Below are 23,141 nucleotides of genomic sequence, written 5' to 3' on the forward strand. Positions count from 1 at the left end.
TAATCTGTGTTGGAGACAATGCAGAGAAGTAGGAAACTTAACACACATATGGTGGTCTTGCGCTTATATTAGATCTTTTTGGGATCAAATATCACAAAACATCATAAAAGTTATGGAATCAGTATTACTCATGAACCCTCCCTCGTACTCCTTAAAGGGACAGTGTACACCAGAATATTTATTATTTTAAAAGATAGATAATCCCTTTATAACCCATTCCTTAGTTTTGCATAACCAACACAGTAATATTAATACACGTTTTACCTCTGTGATTATCTTGTATCTATGCCTCTGCAAACTGCCCCCTTATTTCAGTTCTTTTGACAGACTTGCATTTTAGCCAATCAGTGCTGGCTCCTAGGAACTCCACGTAGGTGAGCACAGTGTTATCTATTTGAAACACATGAACTAACACTCTCTAGTGGTGACAAATTGTCAAAATGCCATGAGCTATGAGGAGGCCTTCAAGGGCTTAGGAATCAGCATATGAACCTCCTAGATTTAGCTTTCAACTAAAAATACCAAGAGAACAAAGCAAAATTGGTGATAGAAGTAAATTGGAAAATTGTTTAATATTGCATGTCCTATCTGAATAATAAAAATTTGTTTTGGACTAGACTGTCCCTTTAATCACATCCCAAAAATAATGTGTCCACCCACAAACAACTATTTCAATGTATAATTAACTGCGCCAAGAGACTAATCCCTAGGGCTGTGAAGTGTCACACAATTTTTTGGAGACGTGTCAGTGACATAGGCCTTTTTTATATCTCCTTATAGGATGTGTTTCTTTCATAGCTGTACTGACCTGAAAGACATAGAAAGTAGCAAGTATTGTCATGTGCACTCTTGTTAGGCTGCTCACATAGGACCTGATGATCATAAACTCACCAGCATGGAGGTTTTCTTGAATATAATTTTGTAAAGCATCTACCTCTCCTTCCAGCTCCCAACCTACAATTTGCCTTTCTGAAATTATTTGAGGGAAATCCCAGTACTGATAAGACTTGTTAGATAATCTTGCCAGAGTGGAGATCTGTAGATTATCTGTCCCTTAGTATTACTAGACTTTAATAAGGATGTGTTCTTTGTGGGTACTTATATCTTCTTGGTGACTTTGCCTTTAGGTATCTTTCCATCTCTATGAATTGGCCATATGAAAACTAGTGAAATAAATAGAAAATGTAAGTATGAAGTTGTTATGTGTAAATATGTCTTCATCAGGACTATTGCCATTACTAGGCCTTAACAAGAATGTTTTCTTTGTAGGTATTTAAATGGACAGTGACAGTCTACTCCAGTATTAAAAATCCCCTTATTACCTATTCCCTAGTTTTTCATAACCAAAAACGGTTATATTAATATACTTTTTACCTCTGTGATTACCTTGTTTTTAGGCCTCTGCAGACTGTCCTCTTATTTCAGTTCTTTTGACAGACATGCATTTTAGCTACAGTGCTGACTGATAGGTAACTCCACAGGAATGAGCACAATGTTATCTTTATCGCATACATAAACTAGCACTGACTAGGTCTAAAAAACTATCAAAATGCAGTGAGATAAGAGGCGGTCTTCAAGGGCTTAGAAATTAGCCTACCTAAGTTTAGCTTTCAACAAAGAATACCAAGAGAGCAAAGAAAACTTGATGATAAAAGTAAATTGGAAAATTGTTTAAAATTGCATGCCCTATCTGAATCATGAACGTTTAATTTTGAGTAGACTGTCCTTTTAAAGGGACACTGAACCCAATTTTTTTCTTTCATTATTCAGACAGAGCATGCAATTTTAAGCAACTTTCTAATTTACTCTTATAATACACTTTTCTTCGTTCTCTTGCTATCTTTATTTGAAAAAGAAGACATCTAAGCTTTTTTCTTGGTTCAGAACTCTGGACAGCACTTTTGTATTGGTGGATGAATTTATCCACCAATCAGCAAGGACAACCCAGGTTGTTCACCATAAATGGGCCGGCATCTAAACTTACATCCTTGCATTTCAAATAAAGATACCAAGAGAATAAAGAAAATGTGATAATAGGAGTAAATTAGAAAGTTGCTTAAAATTGCATGCTCTATCTGAATCACAAAAGAAAAAAATTGGGTTCAGTGTCCCTTTAAGTCTTCTTGGTTACTTGGCATTTAGTAATTTGAAATATATGGATGGAAATATATAATGTAAGTAGGAAACGGTGATGTGTGTATGTCTTTACCAGGATATGTAGCAAAAATGTGCCTCTTCTCTGAAGGTACTAAAAAGTTCTTGATGACTTGAGCTTTGAGGATCTTTCCCTGCCTGTTGATTGGTGATCTGTAAAAGATGGGAAATGAATATCAGCGGTTGATATGTGTTTATGTCTTCATGTGTGTATGTCTTCATGAGGTTTGCATTAAAATTGGTGCAAACCCTGGGAGCCAAGCGTACTAAGCCCACAGTTAGCACAGGCCAGGCTTTGTCGTGAAGAGGAGCTGGTTAGCACGCCCTTTGGCACGTATAGGTAAGTATATTAGTGTAGCATCCTGTCCCTTTAAGAGGCGTGAGTTTACCTCTTCCTTTCCTATTTAAGGTTCCTTCTACTTCAATACCTTGCTTGGTATTGAAGTTTCATTCTACTTCTTCTTAGCCGTTTGAACTTTTCAGCTTTCCAGGCCTTTGTCTTGCAGCTTATCGTGTCCTCTCCTAGGTCTATCTCCTATAAGCTGCTTCTACGGCCAAGTGCCTTTTTGCCATCCTGCACTGCACTTACCTGTCTCCTCTTACAGAAGCCTTGTTCCAGCTTTCACTCTCCGCTGCTCCTCTGACGTCGCTGATGTCATCCAGCATTGCCGTTCAGTCGTTTGGCGTGGATCCTCACTACCGCAGCTTCAATCCTCTCCCTCCTTCAGTGGTCGCTCATCCGACATTTCCCAGAACCTAAGGGGAAAGAACAAGAGGTAGATTTGAGAACTCTCACTTACCTGACTTTGCCTCCTTTATTTTGCTAGCAATATATGTTTCTATACTGCACTTGTTAACAAGATAACTTATTCTTTGCGCATACCTCTAATATACCTTTTTATATTATGCACAAATATTTAATAAGCTCTCCTGTAGAGTAATATCCATACCCATAAAGGTAGTATCTAGGTTTGAAAGCATAATACCTACCTACTACCCCCTATGGGACAAAAGTTTACAAGTATATCGTATAAGAATAACTCACTGTTTATAAAAACTTCTAACACAATGAATGCTGCATAATTGTACAGGGCTATTAACTCTATGATGGATTCTAACTACTAACTCAAAGAAAATATCTGCCCAGGCACAGGGCTCCCCTTCTCAAGAGGGGAGCCCTGTGCCTGGGCAGATATTTTCTTTGAGTCCAATTACCCTATTTTAAACTCAGTGGATGATTTCTTTAAGGCCATGGCCGATTTATATGAAGATCCCCATAGACAGCTTACAGCTGATACTAAACTATGTGGGTTGAAACAAAATAAAAGACCAGTCAAGGATTATATCTCAGAGTTTAAAATCTGGCAAAAAGATTCAGAGTGGAATGATATTTCACTAAAAAATCAGTTCAAACTTCGCCTTTACGAATCTATTAAATATTAATTGGCAAGATTAGCTCTCCCTGATACTCTTGACACCCTTATGTCACTTGTAATTAAAATAGACCGTAGAATTAGGGAAAGGAAACTAGAGAAAAATACCCCTGACCCATATGTAAAACATCCTATGCAAAGAACCTCATCCCATAAGATAAAATCATCTGACAAGGCTATGGAGAAAAACCTTGTAGGAAAGAAAAGGGGCTTTGCATGTACTGTGCCTCAAGAGATCACACAGTATCTGACTGTCCATCTCTTAAAAGGCAAAAACTGTGTAAGCCTAAATACTTTGAACATCTTATCACCTTAACATGTCAGAAACCCACATATTTCCTTCTTCATGTTTCCTTACAGTGGGGACACCATTACCTCAACCTTGATGCTGTGTTGGACTCAGTGCGTCTTATAGATGGCAAACATTTGGAAACTGGTCCTATCACCCATCACACAATACCTCTACTTGTTTCAATGCAAAACAACCGCCAGGAATACATTTAATTTGATATTATCAACTCCCCCATTTTTCCAATGTTTTTTTGGTCTACATTGGTTACGCCAACACCAGCTTCAGATACAATGGGCTGATAACAACATTAATGTCTAGTCACCATATTGTTTATCCACATGTTTTCCATCTCACCCTTTACTTTTCTCAAGTATTTGAAAAAAAGAAGCAGAAACACTACCCCCACACAGTGATTATAATTGCCCTATTGAGTTAATACCCGGGTCAGATGTCCCCTATGGGCATATATTCCCATTGTCAAATCCAGAACTTGAGAAACTCAAGGAATATATTAATGATAATCTTAGAAAGGGATTTATTAGGCCCTCAACTTCCCCTGCAGGAGCAGGAATGTTTTTTGTCACTAATAAAGATCAAACTTTACGTCCCATTGTGGATTATCAAGAACTTAATAAAAGAACAATCAAAGATAGATACCCTCTACCCCTTAACCCTGAACTGATTGAAAGATTACATGGCTCCAAAATTAAAACAAAGTTAGACCATAGGGGAGCCTATAATTTAATCCATGTTCGCTCAGGTGTACGAATAGCTCACAGCTTTCCGTATGCGCTACGGATTGTTTGAATATACGATGATGCCCTTTGGGCTTTTCTACGGATTGTTTGAATATACGATGATGCCCTTTGGGCTTTGTAATGCCCCAGTGACCTTTCAAAGGTTCATCAATGATATATTCCGAGATCTCTTAGACACATACGTAGTAATTTATCTAGATGATATTCTAATATTTTCAGCCAATCTAAAAAAACATATCAAACATGTTATGACAGTTCTCTCAAGGTTGCTAGCACATCAATTATATGTAAAACCTGAAAAATGCATCTTTCATAGTTCTGATATTACATTCCTGGGTTATCACATCACATCACACCTACAGGGATTCACATGGAAGACACAAAAGTTAAGTCATGTTTGGCCAGTCCCAAAAAATAAAAAGGATGTACAAAAATTCCTTGGCTTTGCAAACTTGTATAGGAAGTTTATAAGAAACTTCTCTAACATTGCAAAACACCTCACAAATCAAACTAAAAAAAATCAAACTAAATCTAATTCACCTTTAATTTGGAAAAAGACTATTGATGACGCTTTCACTATTCTAAAAAAAAATCTTTCACAACAGCTCCTGTACTCACATTTCCAAACTGGGTTACTACACTCTGTCGCTTTTTAGTTGCATGTATTATCGCCATCTGAATTAAAGGGACAGTCAACACCAGAATTGTTGTTGTTTAAAAAGATAGAAAATCCCTTTATTACCCATTCCCTAGTTTTGCAAAACCAACACAGTTATATTAATACACTTTTTATTTCTGTGACTAACTTGTATCTAATCTTCTGACCGCCCCTAATCACATGACTTTTAGTTATTATCTATTGACTTGCATTTTAGCCAATTAGTGCAGTGTCTGCCACTAGCCACGGGCGTGATCACAATGCTATCTATATGGCCTACAAGAGCTTGCTCTCCCCCGCTGTGAAAAGCAAATAAAATAGAGGCAGTCTTCAAGGGCTTAGAAATTATCATACGCACCTTCCTAGGTTTGGTTTCAACTACAATACCAAGAGAACAAAGCAAAATTGTTGATAAAAGTAAATTGTAAAGTTGTTTAAAATTACATGCCATATTTGAAAAAATAAAGTTTTTTTTGGACTTGACTGTCCCTTTAAATTACCATGTAGGAGAGAAAGAGCTATTAGCTATGAAGTGCGATCTAGAAAATTGGAGACACCAACTTGAAGGTACTACAGAACCTACAATCATCTATACGGATCACCGAAATTTGCAATATCTAAAAACTTATTGTACCTTAACATCAAGACAAGTAAGGTGGAGTCTTTTTTTCTAGATTTCATTACACTATAACTTATCATCCAGCAACAAAGAACACTAAAGCTAATATCTTATCCAGACTTCCACAAAAAACAAACATAAGACCATCTACTGGAACCCTAATACCTCCAACTCACATAATTGAAACCATTATCACTCCTACCAAATTGTTAAAACAAGAGCAAATCTCAGACGTAACTAAACATAAATAAGATCTACAAAAACACCCGGATGGATTGTATAATCACTATACTAAACTATACATTTCTCCCAACTTAGAGGGACACTGAACCCACATTTTTTCTTTCGTGATTCAGATAGAGCATGAAATTTTAAGCAACTTTCTAATTTACTCCTATTATCAAAATTTCTTCATTCTCTTGGTATCTTTATTTAAAATGCAAGAATGTAAGTTTAGATGCCGACCCATTTTTGGTGAACAACCTGGGTTGTGCTTGCTGATTGGTGGATAAATTCATCCACCAATTAAAAAGTGCTGCCCAGAGGACTAAACCAAAAAAAAGCTTAGATGTCTTCTTTTTCAAATAAAGATAGCAAGAGAATGAAGAAAAAATGATAATTGGAGGAAATTAGAAAGTTGCTTAAATTTGCATTCTTTATCTGAATCATGAAAGAAAAAATTTGGGTTCAGTGTCCCTTTAAGAGAATCAGTACTTACAGCAGTTCATGAGTCACACTTAGCTGGACACCCCGGTAGTAACAGAACCTTAGAATTAACCAAGAGATATGGCCCAACATGATAAAGGATATCACAAATCATGTGGAGACATGTGGAATATGTACCACCTATAAAACCGATATGAAAAAGCCAGCAGGATATCTATTATCTCTCACAATTCCTAACAGACCTTGGAAAGAGTTAGCAATTGATTTTATTGTTGATCTTCCCATCTAAGAAAAAAAAACAATACAATCATGGTCATTGTGGACCTTTTTACAAAAATGGCTCACTTTGTCTCATACCACAAACTACCAACCAGTTTTGAAACAGTAAAACTATTAATAGAAAATGTAATCAAACTTCATGGAATTCCATCCTCTATAACTACTGATAGAGGAACTCAATTTACTTCCAAAGTCTGGAAACAACTCTGCCAGACCATAAAAATTGACCAAAGATTGTCAACTGCATTCCATCTCCAAACTAATGGGCAAACGGAGCGAACTAATCACTGGTTGGAGGAATATATCCGACGCTATATGACATAACATCATGATAATTGGACTTTAACTCTTACCATTGGCAGAATTTGCCCATAACAACACCTACCATTCTTCCATCAAGTCAACACCTTTCTATGCTAACTTTGGATATCATCCCACCTTTCATCTATACCCAGACATCCAAAGTGACTTCCAGTTATTAATGATCTCACTAACACAATGACGAAGACCTTCAACCTTCTCTCAGATAACATTAAGGGAGCCCAACAGCGACAAAAAAAGTACTATGACCTGAGACACCGGCCGTCACCCCAATATTCTATAGGAGATCTGGTATGGCTATCCACAAAAAACCTAAGGCTGACAGTTCCTTGTAAAAAGTTAAATTCTATATTGGACCTTTTCCCATCAAGAAAATAGTTAATATGAACGCAGTTACACTTGATCTTCCGTCTGAGTACAAGATACAACTAACCTTCCACATCAGTTTACTAAAACATTATAAAGCATTACGAGATCCACATAAACTATCATCAACCTATGTACCTATCACCCCTGATGTGGAATATGAGGTTGAAGAAATAATGGATTCTAGAAAAGTGTCTGGCCATCTCCAGTACCTTATCCACTGGAAGGGATATCCAAAAGAAGATGATTCTTGGGAACCCTCTGTCAATCTCTCAGCACGAGATTAGTCTCCTTATTTCATAGGCGGCATCCCGATAGACCCCAACCCTGAACCCTCTTTGCTCTGTAACATCCTGTCCCTTTAAGAGGCGTGAGTTTACCTCTTCCTTTCCTATTTAAGGTTCTTCCTACTTCAATACCTTGCTTGGTATTGAAGTTTCATTCTACTTCTCCTTTGCCGTTTGAACTTTTCAGCTTTCCAGGCCTTTGTCTTGCAGCTTATTGTGTCCTCTCCTAGGTCTATCTCCTATAAGCTGCTTCTACCACCAAGTGCCTTTTTGACATCCGGCACCGCACATACCTGTCTCCTCTTATGGAAGCCTTGATCCAGCTATCACTCTCCACTGCTCCTCTGACGTCGCTGACATCATCCAGCATTGCCATTCAGTCGTTTGGCATGGATTCTCACTACCGCAGCTTCAACCGGCTGATCCTCTCCTTCCTTCAGTGGTCACTCATCTGACCATTACCGGAACCTAAGGGGAAAGAACAAGAGGTAGATTTGAGAACTCTCACTTACCTGACTTTGCCTCCTTTATTTTGATAGCAATATATGTTTCTATACTGCACTTGTTAACAGGATAACTTATTCTTTGCGCATACCTCTAATACACCTTTTTATATTATGCACAAATATTTAATAAGCTCTCCTGTAGAGTAATATCCATACCCATAAAGGTAGTATCTAGGTTTGAAAGCATAATACCTACCTACTACCCCCTATGGGACAAAAGTTTACAAGTATATCGTATAAGAAAGACTCACTGTTTATAAAAACTTCTAACACAATGAATGTTGCATAAATGTACAAGGCTATTAACTCTATGATGGATTCTAACCACTAACTTTGATTAAAGATTTTATTGCAGAATTGTTACAATTAGCTGGGGTTTGTTTGTTTTTTAATTCAGCATTATTCCTTCATTTTTGTTTAATTCCACTGTGCATTCTATTGGATATTTGTTTCTGTAAACAAAATGAATATCCCTTTTTGAGAATGAAAATACTTTAATTCCAAAACACATATATTCTAATACATTTACATATATAGACATTATATATATATATATATATATATATATATATATATATATATATATATATATATATAGCAAACCACAGGAACAAACGATAGCGTCAGCACAATACTTAAAAAAGTTATTCCTTTATTCAAACAACATCAGGATAAAATACAGCAACGTTTCGAGTCGCTTGGACCCTTAGTCATGCTACAGATTAAGGTTAAACACCTCCCTTATATAGCACCTGCATGCAAAATTGCTTAATTGGCTTTCTTTGTTAACCTGAGAAAAAAAATCATGTTGGTACCCCCAACTGGCCAGGTTTCCAATAGTGCCATTTTTTTCAAACACCAATTTGTGCAATATTCAATTTGACATGACATTATCATTCTTTACATTACCAATGTTTTGTTGGTTATATATATATATATATATATATATATATATATATATATATATATATATATATATATATATATATATATAGTACTGAAGAAAAAAGCGCACTCCAAAGGACTTACATAAAGATCCACTTTAATATGTGAATGTTTTCGAGCTGAGTCAGCTCGTCCTCAGACAGACAAAAAAATCCAGATTTTTTGTCTGTCTGAGGACGAGCTGACTCAGCTTGAAAACGTTCACATATTAAAGTAGATCTTTATGCAAGTCCTTTGGAGTGCGCTTTTTTCTTCAGTACTGCATACTTTGTTTGCTGCACCCAAGGCTATTCCTAGTGAGGTTTGGAGTGCACTTTGCCGGTTTTGTATATATATATATATATATATAAAATACTAAATATATGCACTCACTGGAATTAAACCACAACACACTTTATTATGTAGTGACGTTTCGGGGCATTCACCCCTTCCTCAGACCATATATATATTCATTGGAGCCCTTCCCAGTCAAACACGGCATGAGAACCTAGAGCAGCTAAGGGGGAGCAGCGAAGTCGCACAGGGATGGCCAGCAAATACAAATACATATATGCATATACAGGGAGTGCAGAATTATTAGGCAAATGAGTATTTTGACCACATCATCCTCTTTATGCATGTTGTCTTACTCCAAGCTGTATAGGCTCGAAAGCCTACTACAAATTAAGCATATTAGGTGATGTGCATCTCTGTAATGAGAAGGGGTGTGGTCTAATGACATCAACACCCTATATCAGGTGTGCATAATTATTAGGCAACTTCCTTTCCTTTGGCAAAATGGGTCAAAAGAAGGACTTGACAAGCTCAGAAAAGTCAAAAATAGTGAGATATCTTGCAGAGGGATGCAGCACTCTTAAAATTGCAAAGCTTCTGAAGCGTGATCATCGAACAATCAAGCGTTTCATTCAAAATAGTCAACAGGGTCGCAAGAAGCGTGTGGAAAAACGAAGGCGCAAAATAACTGCCCATGAACTGAGAAAAGTCAAGCGTGCAGCTGCCAAGATGCCACTTGCCACCAGTTTGGCCATATTTCAGAGCTGCAACATCACTGGAGTGCCCAAAAGCACAAGGTGTGCAATACTCAGAGACATGGCCAAGGTAAGAAAGGCTGAAAGACAACCACCACTGAACAAGACACACAAGCTGAAACGTCAAGACTGGGCCAAGAAATATCTCAAGACTGATTTTTCTAAGGTTTTATGGACTGATGAAATGAGAGTGAGTCTTGATGGGCCAGATGGATGGGCCCGTGGCTGGATTGGTAAAGGGCAGAGAGCTCCAGTCCAACTCAGACACCAGCAAGGTGGAGGTGGAGTACTGGTTTGGGCTGGTATCATCAAAGATGAGCTTGTGGGGCCTTTTCGGGTTGAGGATGGAGTCAAGCTCAACTCCCAGTCCTACTGCCAGTTTCTGGAAGACACCTTCTTCAAGCAGTGGTACAGGAAGAAGTCTGCATCCTTCAAGAAAAACATGATTTTCATGCAGGACAATGCTCCATCACACGCGTCCAAGTACTCCACAGCGTGGCTGGCAAGAAAGGGTATAAAAGAAGAAAATCTAATGACATGGCCTCCTTGTTCACCTGATCTGAACCCCATTGAGAACCTGTGGTCCATCATCAAATGTGAGATTTACAAGGAGGGAAAACAGTAAACCTCTCTGAACAGTGTCTGGGAGGCTGTGGTTGCTGCTGCACGCAATGTTGATGGTGAACAGATCAAAACACTGACAGAATCCATGGATGGCAGGCTTTTGAGTGTCCTTGCAAAGAAAGGTGGCTATATTGGTCACTGATTTGTTTTTGTTTTGTTTTTGAATGTCAGAAATGTATATTTGTGAATGTTGAAAAGTTATATTGGTTTCACTGGTAAAAATAAATAATTGAAATGGGTATATATTTGTTTTTTGTTAAGTTGCCTAATAATTATGCACAGTAATAGTCACCTGCACACATAGATATCCCCCTAAAATAGCTATAACTAAAAACAAACTAAAAACTACTTCCAAAACTATTCAGCTTTGATATTAATGAGTTTTTTGGGTTCATTGAGAACATGGTTGTTGTTCAATAATAAAATTAATCCTCAAAAATACAACTTGCCTAATAATTCTGCACTCCCTGTATATATATATTTATGTGTTTATATGTCTATATACACATATTAGCACATAAATATAAATGTATATAAGCATATACATATATATTTATAGGAATAACAAAGTCCCCATAGACAGCAATGTAAAGGCAAGGAAACACAGTCCCCATAGACCGCAAGCTAAACACCCCACACCTGCCACTTTTAACCCTTAAAAATTGCATTGTGCAGTTAATTTTAAAAAAAAAATGCTGATATTTTTCTATTTTACTAAACGACTCCACACTTCATTTAGGGGGCAATTGGGGCACATTTACAAAATTAACCAGAGCTCTGATCACACGGTAGCAATAACCAGCCACTTGTAATGGATGGTTATTTATTGCTCTCCCGATAATGGGTAAATTTGCACGTTTACGGGCGCATGATAAATTATCGCTTCATGTAATCTAGCCCTTTACTTTTTGCTGTAGAATGATACTTTGAAATGCTATGAGACTGTTGCAGGAACTTAAAATAAATAACACTTATATAAGATTGGTAGATATTTTCCATATTTTTCTAATTTCAGTGTGTTCTATAAAACTATTCATGCTGGTATTTCATACTTTCTGACCCACAAAGGCCAGTATTTAAAAAGTAATCCATGTGTTGGCTCTGTAACTAAACATTTGATTTCACACAAACTTACATTAGTTGAAATAAAATTATCCTCCTTTGAAAAATAAATAATTAAGCAAAATAAAGTGAACACAATAAATAAAAACCTATAGGAGAAAAATGTATATTCTGTTTTATTTAATTATATGAAACAAATATATTCAGAAGCCAATGTCATTAGGCATTATAAATAGCCATGCAGAATAAAACGTACTAGACTCATCAATTTAAATTACTGAACAATATTAAGCAAATAGACTAATATAGTTACACGCATCTTGTGCATGTAGTAATTCAGATGAGCAATAGGTGGCGCAAGATCATCACATATGTAATATGCTAGTATTTGAAGTACTGAAAAACCTTTCATAGTGACGCAATAAGCAGTATCACTAACATTCGCACGCAACTTGATATTACAAGTCAATGGCAAATCACATTTACCAGAGAAGGGTTGGAATGGCTGACAGTGGACATACTTACAATGGATATCATAACCGTGAAAATTAGCACAGATACTACATGTTAAAATTTATAGGTTGTGCTCGAGCACAAGGTTAAAAAAAATTCCCAGAAGACATCCAAAACATATTAAAATATAGTATTACGTTCATATCTACACTTTAAAAAAAATATTTTAATATTGATAAAGAGGTTTCAAAAGGGTTAAAGGGGCATATGTTATATGGCAAAGCATTTGAATGGAAAGGACTCCAATGTGTATATATTTATTTATATATTATTTATTTATATATATATATATATATATACAGTATATATATATACCTGTATATATACCGATATATATATATATATATATATATATATATATATATATATATATATATATATATATATATATATATATATATATATATATATATATATATATATATATCTTGAACAAGGAGATATTTTCTAAGCATGTGAGTAGGCCAAGTTTCAGGCCAACAATATGACCATTGCACTAGTGTAAAGTTAAAAACGCAAAGTTTTTTAACAAACTTTAAAACATAATTTGCAGAGGACACAAACGGAGGAGTGTAGGTAATGAGGACACAGGTCACACAGCCTATGTTATCTGACGCGTTTCACGCCTTGATGGTGCTTTCTCAAAGACAGGGGACAGTATTTAAAAAGTAAATATATATATATATCTGTATAACCATACTGTTAATCAAACCAGCTGATAGAGCAACCCGAGTTGATTATTTAGTACAGAAAAACCTGAGACCTCAAAAAATAGTGTTTCACAGGGTGCCTCGGAGGAATCAATCAATTAAATGAATCTCAGAAAAGACAGAACCAAGAAGAAAAGAAAGGCAGAAATAATACAGGATTCCTTGGCCAGCACTATCCATATCAAACTATAATATCTAACTAGATGTTCCACATGTCTGGAGGTATCCAATCACACCAATGGCAAAGATAAGGAATACACAATGTTATACACAAAAAACAAATTTATTAACTGCAAAATATCTAAAACAAAGCAAACATATATATCCCACCTTAAACTAGCTAAAAACATATACCAATGGCCATGGTAGAGGAAAATATGCAATAATAAAAGGGTTATAGGGTTAATTAAGAGAGAAATTATTGTGTGCAATACTATCTAATCTCTCTAATACCTCTAATCAATGCTATTGAACCCTGAAAGGCATTATATTGTCCAGTAATTTATATTCACAGCAATATACATTTCTTGGTAAGACACAGCGTAATAATAACAAATCAGACAAATGAAATGTCCAATAATCAATACTAAGCATCCGGGTTAACAAATGTTAGTGCATTTGTAGCATGAGTGTCAAAATATTATCCCATATAGCAGAGAAAGGCAGGTAATGGTGTGCTTAATAATCCACACTTATCCATCGAGCATTATAAGGTGTTAGCAGCTTTAAGCAATAAGCGATTTAAGGCAGTTCATGCAGGTTTTAGTAAAAGGGATGAAAGGCAATCTAATATAACAACTCTGTAATGCAACAGGGTGAAATTGAGCACAAATGTTTATAAATGTCAGTAAAATTCAAGCATAGTAAATGGAAACGACCTGGGGGAACTTCTACTGAGTGATATACTTCAAACTAAGGGGCTCCTGTCAATTCTCACCACCCTTCGATACGTTGTGTGTTTTACGCCTTGGCTTCAGTGTGTAATACATATTCTTTATCCTTCGTTCTTTTCCGCCAATGTTACGCTTATGTCAGCGCTTTTCCGTCATGCAACCTGTTGTCTGAGCTGAACGTAGCTTCCTCCCGGGTCAATCATGGCAACAAACTATGGTTGTCCTCAGGTGGTCCATCCCGAGTCGTATCCAAACACGCAACACGTGTTTCGTTGCTAGGAAGTTTTGGTGCAGCTTCTTCACAGCATATCAGTGCTACCTTTTTTCCTTTCCTCCCGGGAATTTATACCCAAATTGTAGGAGGGCTGGGTAATATTTTAACCTCCATGATAAAAGTCTGTAGCTTTGTCTTGCTCTTTCAAGGTGGAAACATAGAAACTTCTTTAATTAAAGAAGTATATCATCTCATTTTCTATAAATAGACCTATTATACATATTGCTTGTTTAGATATTTAAAATGAATATTGCATTATTAATAACGCTTTAATTACTAAACAGATATAATATTATGCTATATTGTATTCCTAATTTTTAGGCTTAAATCAAGGAGGATGCTCATAGCTATATTCAATATAAGAGCTAATGTTCTAAGCTGGAAAAAAAAAACGTACATTTTAATTTCTTTTTATTACAAAAATGGGGCATAGTTAATTTCTTAATTTAGGCCAACAGGAGTTAGAGTGCACATATTATAAATCCACTTGCACTCTGCTTGTAATAATTGTTTATCCAAGTCATCTCCTCTAATCTTTAGATCTATTAACTCCAAGCCCTTTAGTTTTAAGAAAGATGCAGAGCTTCCATGATGAGTGAAAAAATGTCTGGCTACACTACTATCTTTTAGATTTGTATTCTCTATGTATCTGTTATGTTCTTTTACTCTTTCTTTAAGTTTCCTATAAGTTTTGACTATATAGAAAACCGGACATGAGCATGAAATCATATAGATTACTCCTTCACTACGACATGTTATATGTTGCTTTACTTTATATTTTTTGTGGTTAAATTTATCTTGTATTGTATCCCCTTTTTGTATATTTTTACAGATACTACATTTTCTAAATATAAAATTACCATCCTTTTGTTTATATTTGGAAATCCATGAATTTTTTGGTCTTAGTTTTTTAAAATGGCTATGTACAAGTTTGTCCCTTAGGCTCGGTGCCCTTCTTGGGGGCATCATGGGGTTTTCACCTACTATGCCTTTTATAGTGTTATCAGTACATAGCCCCTCCCAATATTTATTTAGTATTGCCCTAAAGTCTTGCCATTTGTTATTATAGGTAGTAATGAACCTAATTCCTTTGTCTGTTTGGCTCTTGTTTCCTTTAGAGTTATAATTATATAGTGTCTCATCTCTTGTTTTCTTATTAGCTGTTTGAAAACTTTGTTTCAGATGTTTATTAGAATAGCCTCTTTCAGTTAGCCTCTCTCTTAGATCATCTGAATGAGTTTTAAAAGATTCGTCAGTGGAACAATTTTTCTTATATCGAAGGTATTGACCATATGGAATGACTTTTATTGCTGAGCATATATGATGGCTATCTGCCTTACTGAAATTGTATGTAAATTTTAAGTTTAAATCATTTTTGTTCAATGCTTCCATAAAGTCTTTAAGTTCTTTTTCAGACGTCATCGATATAACATACCCAAAGTTTCATTTTGTCTTCATATAGTGACCCTATATCTAATACATAATCAGTCTCCCACTTGCCTAGGTATAGGCATGCATAAGTGGGGGCACAGCTAGCCCCCATAGCTGTCCCAAGAATGTGTCTGTAATATTTACCATAAAATGTAAAATAATTTCTATTTAGTACAAAATCAAGAGGCTCTAACAAAAAATTTGTGTGATCATTATATTTAGATCCTCTCTGTTCTATGTAATATTTGCAAGCTTGTATTCCTAAATTATGGGGAATTGAAGAATACAAAGATTCTACATCTATTGCCACTAAAATTGTATTGTCCTCAATATTTAGGGTATCTAGTTTTTTTAGCGAATCACTTGTGTCCTTAATAAAGGAGGGTAATGTTTCTAAGAAGGGTTGCAGGCAGTAATCTATATACTGTGATGCATTCTCATTCAGGCTCCCTTGACCCGAAATAATGGTTCTTGAATCTAGTGATGTCGCGAACCTAAAAATTTGGGTTCGCGAACGTCGAACGCGAACATCCACAACTGTTCGCAAACGGGCGAACCGGGCAACCGCCATAGACTTCTATAGGCAGGCGAACTTCAAAACCCACAGGGACTCTTTCTGGCCACAATAGTGATGGAAAAGTTGTTTCAAGGGGACTAACACCTGGACTGTGGCATGCCGGAGGGGGATCCATGGCAAAACTCCCATGGAAAATTACATAGTTGATGCAGAGTCTGGTTTTAATCCATAAAGGGCATAAATCACCTAACATTCCTAAATTGTTTGGAATAACATGCTTTAAAACATCAGGTATGATGTTGTATCAATCAGGTAGTGTAGGGGTTATGCCCGCTTCACAGTGACTGACCAAACTCCCTGTTTAAAGGGACAGTCTACACCAGAATTTTTATTGTTTTAAAAGATAGATAATCCCTTTATTACCCATTTCCCAGTTTTGCATAACTAACACATTTATAATAATATACTTTTAACCTCTGTAATTATCTTGTATCTAAGCCTCTGCAAACTGCCCCTTTATTCAGTTCTTTTGACAGACTTGCAGTCTAGCCAATCAGTGCCTGCTCCCAGATAACTTCTTGTGCACAAGCACAGTGTTATCTATATGAAATACGTGAACTAACACCCTCTAGTTGTGAAAAACTGTTAAAATGCAATCTGAAAGAGGTGGGCTTCAAGGTCTAAGAAATTAGCATATGAACCTCCTAGGTTAAGCTTTCAACTAAGAATACCAAGAGAACAAAGCAAAATTGGTGATAAAAGTAAATTGGAAAATTGTTTAAAATGACATGCTCTATCTGAATCATGAAAGTTTATTTTGGCCTAGACTGTCCCTTTAACGCACCGCAAACAACCGCAAACAGTCCATTTGCACAACCGCAAACTCCCCATTTGCACAAGGTTGGATACCAAGCTAGCCATGTCCCGTTCCTTGTCCTCACTGATGTCATTGAAGGTCTCTTCCTCCACCCAGCCACGTACAACACCAAGGGTCCCCGAAAGGTGACAACAAGCCCCCTGGGACACCTGCTGTGTTTGGTCTTCCACCTCCTCAAAGCCACCTTCCTCCTCTGACTCCTCTTCTTCAGACTCCTCTCTCTGCATTGCCTCTCTCTGCGTTATTATAAGGTGTGTTAAGTAGTACTATTCCTATCAGTTTATTCCCTGTTACGTCCCCTATCAGGGGACGTGTATATGGCATCGATTTTAGGAACCGGGAGATGGAAAAAGATGCTTGGTCGGTCCTCCTACTTCAAATTTGGGGCACTGCGCGTGCAATCTAATGTGCCACCAGATAGGAGTGGTGTGTTAAGTAGTTCTATTCTTATCAGTTTAATCCCTGTTACGTCCCCTATCAGGGGACGTGTATATGGCATCGATTTTAGGAACCGGGAGATGGAAAAAGATGCTTGGTCGGTCCTCCTACTTCAAATTTGGGGCACTGCGCGTGCAATCTAATGTGCCACCAGATAGGAGTGGTGTGTTAAGTAGTTCTATTCTTATCAGTTTCATACCCTGTTAAGTCCCCTATCAGGGGACGTGTATATGTCATCGATTTTAGGAACCGGGAGATGGAAAAAGATGCTTGGTCGGTCCTCCTACTTCAAATTTGGGGCACTGCGCGTGCAATCTAATGTGCCACCAGATAGGAGTGGTGTGTTAAGTAGTTCTATTCTTATCAGTTTAATCCCTGTTACGTCCCCTATCAGGGGACGTGTATATGGCATCGATTTTAGGAACCGGGAGATGGAAAAAGATGCTTGGTCGTTCCTCCTACTTCAAATTTGGGGCACTGCGCGTGCAATCTAATGTGCCACCAGATAGGAGTGGTGTGTTAAGTAGTTCTATTCTTATCAGTTTAATCCCTGTTACGTCCCCTATCAGGGGACGTGTATATGGCATCGATTTTAGGAACCGGGAGATGGAAAAAGATGCTTGGTCGGTCCTCCTACTTCAAATTTGGGGCACTGCGCGTGCAATCTAATGTGCCACCAGATAGGAGTGGTGTGTTAAGTAGTACTATTCCTATCAGTTTAATCCCTGTTATGTGCCTTTTTTCTGGTTTGGTTTTTGAAGCCACAGTGCAGCACCAGAGGCCAGAAAAATTAGGCATGTACACATGCCTGAAAAATTAGGTATTGTTGCAGCCGCTGCTGTAGCAGCGGCCAGAAAAATTGATGTTTGTTTCCCAGGCAGAAAGTGCCCTAAAACATTGCAGCTTGAACCCTAGTTGGTGGCGGATAAGTCACGCAAGTCATCCGGAATTCAGATATCAAATACAGCAGCGTGTGGACAATTTTTAGCCCAAGGCAGCTCATCTCATCAGGCCTTTTTTAGTCGAATGTATCGCCCACTGTCAGTCCCTTTGGGATCCATCCCTCATTCATCTTAATAAAGGTGAGGTAATCTAGACTTTTTTGACCTAGGCGACTTCTCTTCTCAGTGACAATACCTCCTGCTGCACTGAAGGTCCTTTCTGACAGGACACTTGAAGCGGGGCAGGCCAGAAGTTCTATCGCAAATTGGGATAGCTCAGGCCACAGGTCAAGCCTGCAGACCCAGTAGTCAAGGGGTTCATCGCTCCTCAGAGTGTCGATATCTGCAGTTAAGGCAAGGTAGTCTGCTACCTGTCGGTCGAGTCGTTCTCTGAGGGTGGACCCCGAAGGGGAGTGGCGATGCGTAGGACTTAAAAAGCTCCGCATGTCCTCCATCAACAACACGTCTGTAAAGCGTCCTGTCCTTGCCGGCGTGGTGGTGGGAGGAGGAGGATTACTTTCACCTCTTCCCCTGTTAGATTCCTGTTGTGCTGTGACATCACCCTTATACGCTGTTTAAAGCATACTTTTTAATTTATTTTGGAACTGCTGCATCCTTTCCGACTTACGGTAATTCGGTAGCATTTCAGGCACTTTACGCTTATACTGGGGGTCTAGTAGCGTGGACACCCAGTACAGGTCGTTCTCCTTCAGCCTTTTAATACGAGGGTCCCTCAACAGGCTGGTTGCCGAGCTACTCATGTCCTGTTCCTCATCCTCAGTGATCTCACTGAAGGTATCTTCTTCCCCCCAGCCACGTACAACACCACGGGTACCACTGGGATGCCTGTTGTGGTTGGTCTTCCTCCTCCTCCTCAAAGCTACATTCCTCCTCTAACTCCTCTTCCTCACAATCCTCTTCCAGCGTTGCCGCAGGTCCAGCAAGCGATGCTGATAAGGCTGTTTCTGGTGGTGATGGTGACCACAACTCTTCCTCTTCACGCTCATCTACGGCCTGATCCAGCACTCTTCGCAGGGCACGCTCCAGGAAGAAAACAAATGGTATGATGTCACTGATGGTGCCTTCGTTGCGACTGACTAGGTTTGTCACCTCCTCAAAAGGACGCATGAGCCTACAGGCATTGCGCATGAGCGTCCAGTTACGTGGCAAAAAAATTCCTAGCTCCACAGAGGCTGTCCTAGCACCTCGGTCATACAAATAGTCGTTAACAGCTTTTTCTTGTTGGTTCAGGCGGTCGAACATTAGGAGTGTTGAATTCCAACGTGTCGGGCTGTCGCAAATCAAGCACCTCACTGGCATATTGTTTCTCCACTGGATATCTGAAAAGTGTGCCATGGCCGTGTAGGAACGCCTGAATTGGCCACACACCTTCCTGGCCTGCTTCAGGATGTCCTGTAAGCCTGGGTACTTATGCACAAAGCGTTGTACGATAAGATTACACACATGTGCCATGCACGGCACATGTGTCAACTTGCCCAAATTCAATGCCGCCACCAAATTTCTTCCGTTGTCACTAACCACTTTGCCAATCTCCAGTTGGTGTGGAGTCAGCTACTGATCCACCTGTGCGTTCAGGGCAGACAGGAGTGCTGGTCCGGTGTGACTCTCTGCTTTCAGGCAAGTCAACCCCAAGACAGCATGACACTGCCATATCCAGAATGTGGAATAGTAGCTGGGGAGCTGGGGGGGTGCCGTTGATGTGGAGCAAGACGCAGCAGCAGAAGAGGACTCAGCCGAGGAGGTTATGAAAGAGGATGGAGTAGGAGGAGTAGAGGAGGTGGCAGCAGGCCTGCCTGCAAGTCGTGGCGGTGTCACCAACTCCTCTGCAGAGCCACGCATTCCATGCTTGGCAGCCGTCAGCAGGTTTACCCAATGCGCAGTGTAGGTGATATACCTGCCCTGACCATGCTTTGCAGACCAGGTATCAGTGGTCAGATGGACCCTTGCCCCAACACTGTGTGCCAGACATGCCATTACTTCCTTTTTCACAATCGAGTACAGGTTGGGGATTGCCTTTTGTGCAAAGAAATTTCGGCCGGGTACCTTCCACTGCAGTGTCCCAATAGCTACAAATTTTTTGAACGCCTCAGACTCCACCAGCTTGTATGGTAAAAGCTGGCGGGCTAAGAGTTCAGTCAAGCCAGCTGTCAGATGCCGGGCAAGGGGGTGACTTTGTGACATTGGCTTCTTACGCTCAGACATGTCCTTGACAGACACCTGACTGTGGGCAGATGAGCAGGAACTGCTCAAGGCGAGACACGGAGTGACGGATGGTTGAGAGGGGGCAAGGAGGACAGCAGTGGTTGACGTGGCTGAAGATGCTGCACCAGGAGGAGGATGGCGGCTTTGAGTTTGTGTGCTGCTTGTACTCATGTGTTGATCCCATAGGCGTTTGTGATGTGCGATGTGCCTTCGCAAAGCAGTTGAACCTAGATGGGTGTTGGACTTCCCACGACTCAGTTTCTTTTGGCACAGGTTGCAAATGGCATCGATGTTGTCAGAGGCAGACACACAAAAAAAATGCCACACTGCTGAGCTCTGTGATGACGGCATTCTGGTGGTGGCAACAGCATGCGTTGATTGGCGTGCTGTCTGGCTGACCCCGGGTGCCGATGCATGCTGTCTGACTGTGCCACTAGCTCCTTGCGATGACCTCCCCCTCCTTCCAACTCGTCTCCTCCTCCTCTCTGTCTCCCCATCTGAACTTTCCCCCTCTTCTTCTTCTCTTCTAGCGGGCACCCACGTGACATCCACGGACGCATCATCATCAACAACCGCTTCACTTGTATCTGACAAGTCAACAAAGGAAGCAGCGGGTACAACATCATCATCATCACACTGTACGTCCATGTGTATAATGCTGTCTGACTGAGACATATCCCTGTTATCTACATCCTCTGGCAATAATGGTTGCGCATCACTATCACTCATTTCTTCCAACTGATGTGTAAATAACTCCTCTGACAGATCAAGTGAAGTGGCTGTGGTGCTAGTGTTGGTGGTGGCGGCAGGCGGGCGAGTGGTAACTTGAGAGGTGCCCGAAGCTAAGCTGGAGGAGGATGGTGCGTCAAGGTTCCGAGCGGAAGCTGTAGAAGATTGGGTGTCCTGTGCTAGCCAGTCAACTATGTCCTCAGAGTCAGAAATGTTCGAGTTCGGGGTACGTGGCCTCTGAACACTGGGCAATATTCTAGGGCCAAAGGGAATAACAGCACCACGAACACGACGGCCCCTGCGGGGTGGCCTGCCTCTGCCTGTCATTTTTTTTTCGATTAGTGGTACTATGCGTGCAAGCTACTGTGACAACAGATATGAGTGGCACTGTGCACTGGCAGAAGTTGGCAGAGTAGACGCTGTAGGCCTGACACACACGCTTGCAGACAACTAACTGCTATTCAATCTATTACAGTCAAAATTGTATTATTTTTTTTTTAAGTGTACACTACTGTTACACCAGATATGAGTTGCACTGGTGTGACACTGTGCCCTGGCAGGCACTGAAACGCACACGTGTGAAGGAAACTGACTGCTATTATTTAACACAGTCAAAAAAGTGTTGTTGTTTTTTAAATGTACACTACTGTTACACCAGATATGAGTTGCACTGGGGTGACACTGTGCCCTGGCAGGCAGGCACTGAAACGCACACGTGTGAAGGAAACTGACTGCTATTATTTAACACAGTCAAAAAAGTGTTGTTTTTTTTAAATCTACACTACTGTTACACCATATATGAGTTGCACTGGGGTGACACTGTGCCCTGGCAGGCAAGCACTTAAACGCACACGTGTGAAGGAAACTGACTGCTATTATTTAACACAGTCAAAAAAGTGTGTTTTTTTTAAAAATCTACACTACTGTTACACCGGATATGAGTTGCACTGGGGTGACACTGTGCCCTGGCAGGCAAGCACTTAAACGCACACGTGTGAAGGAAACTGACTACTATTATTTAACACAGTAGTGTAGATTAAAAAAAAAAAAACACTTTTTTGACTGTGTTAAATAATAGCAGTCAGTTTCCTTCACACGTGTGCGTTTAAGTGCCTGCCTGCCTGCCAGGGCACAGTGTCACCCCAGTGCAACTCATATCTGGTGTAACAGTAGTGTAGATTTAAAAAAAACAACACTTTTTTGACTGTTACACCAGATATGAGTTGCACTGGGGTGACACAGTGCCCTGGCAGGCAGGCACTTAAACGCACACGTGTGAAGGAAACTGACTGCTATTATTTAACACCGTCAAAAAAGTGTTGTTTTTTTTAAATCTACACTACTGTTAAACCACATATGAGTTGCACTGGGGTGACACTGTGCCCTGGCAGGCAGGCACTTAAACGCACACGTGTGAAGGAAACTGACTGCTATTATTTAACACAGTCAAAAAAGTGTTGTTTTTTTTTAAATCTACACTACTGTTACACCACATATGAGTTGCACTGGGGTGACACTGTGCCCTGGCAGGCAGGCACTTAAACGCACACGTGTGAAGGAAACTGACTGCTATTATTTAACACAGTTGCAGGCAGGC

Source organism: Bombina bombina, chromosome 6, assembly GCF_027579735.1.
Source record: "Bombina bombina isolate aBomBom1 chromosome 6, aBomBom1.pri, whole genome shotgun sequence".
Taxonomy (NCBI): Eukaryota; Metazoa; Chordata; class Amphibia; order Anura; family Bombinatoridae; genus Bombina; species Bombina bombina.